Below are 1,538 nucleotides of genomic sequence, written 5' to 3'. Positions count from 1 at the left end.
CTGCACCATGGAGTTCCGGAGTTTGGAGTTCAGCAGAAGGTGCTAACGGATAACTTTGCTGATGTCCAGGTGTCTGTAGTTGATTGCCCTAATTTGACTAAGGAGCCACTTACCTTTCCCGTAAAAGGTATCTGTGGGAAAACTAGAATTGCATAAGTAGGAGGTGTGCCTTATTGCCTCTTATAAATAAAAAAAAGTTTATGATCTAAATAAAATCTTAAAAGAAATCCAGCTTCCTGGAGCTTTTCTTTTTGGAGCAGGAGCAGGCCCATTTCAGACTCTTGGATTCAATTCTGAGTTTATGCCCGTTGTTCAAACAGAAAGTGAACACAAACCTCCTGTGAATGGAAGTTACCTTGCTCCTGTTAACTCGGCAGAGGGAGGGTGCCTACTAGAGAAATACAGTGAGAAATATCATGATTTGGGGTGTGCATTACTGGCTAATCTTTTTGCCAGTGAAGGCCAACCTGGAAAGGTCATTGAGGTGAAAGCCAAAAGAAGAACTGGAAAACTTAAGTTTGTGACTTGTATGAGACAGCCTTTTTTTTTTTTTTTTTTTTTCGGTACGTGGGCCTCTCCCTGTTGTGGCCTCTCCCGTTGTGGAGCATCAGGCTCCGGACGCGCAGGCCCAGCGGCCATGGCTCACGGGCCTAGCCGCTCCACGGCATATGGGATCTTCCCGGACCGGGGCACAAACCCGTGTCCCCTGCATCGGCAGGCGGATTCTCAACCACTGCGCCACCAGGGAAGCCCAAAACAGACTCTTGAAAAACATTATTGAGATAAGCCTGTAGGAATGGGAGGTACTTTCGTGATTCAGAAGAGAAAAGTGAAGATTCACATTATGCCAGCAGAATTTTCCTCCTGCCCGTTGAACTCTGATGAAGACTTGAATAAATGGTTACGTTTCTGAGATGAAGCCTCCTTTGGTTTGCCAGTTTTTATCTCCAGAGACCCAGGGTTTGATTTGTGGTTGGAGCACACTCATTGTTTCAGTCATCATGAAGAAGGTGGGCACTACCGTTATGACACCACCCCAGACACAGTGGAATATCTTGGATACTTCTTACCTGCAGAGTTTCTCTATTGCATTGATCAACCAACAGAGACCCATTCATTTGGGCGAGATTAAATCAACTGATACTCGTTTGACTGATTGACTCGTTAATTGATACTAATATAAAGCCTAATAGAAGTGATCTCACTACTTAAGGCCCATTTTTTTTGGCCTTTGAAATGAAAGGTATGTCGACACTGTGCTCTGTATTACTTCACAGATCTATCTGAAAGGGATTGCTGGGAACAAAGACACATGATGGAGATGTTCTTCATTCTTTTTATTCTAAAAATCAGTCTTATGTTTATAATTAAATATAAACAGGATTAAGAATCAAGTGATTATTCCTACTAGCTAATAGTAATAATTTACATTTGTATAATAGTATTCAGTTTTTCAAATTAGTCTTACAACTGCTAAGTGGATGTTTCTGGGTATTAGAAAAATCAGTGTTGGAAATGTTGATAGTTGTTAAATCTTT

At 41.7% G+C, this 1,538-nt stretch overlaps 1 pseudogene across 1 annotated transcript; it reads left to right on the top strand.

Moving 5' to 3' along the window:
• The first annotated feature begins 268 nt into the window (after positions 1 to 268).
• Positions 269 to 1,188, top strand: LOC307182541 (ester hydrolase C11orf54 homolog; annotated as a pseudogene). The gene is made up of 2 exons: positions 269 to 538; positions 761 to 1,188. The product of its transcript is annotated as an ester hydrolase C11orf54 homolog (transcript).
• Positions 1,189 to 1,538: the final 350 nt, after the last annotated feature.

The sequence above is a fragment of the Stenella coeruleoalba genome, assembly GCF_951394435.1.
Source record: "Stenella coeruleoalba genome assembly, chromosome: 2".
In the NCBI taxonomy this organism is placed as follows: Eukaryota; Metazoa; Chordata; class Mammalia; order Artiodactyla; family Delphinidae; genus Stenella; species Stenella coeruleoalba.
The sequence above is the reverse complement of the archived record's forward strand: the minus strand, read 5'-3'. Positions and strand labels throughout refer to the sequence as shown.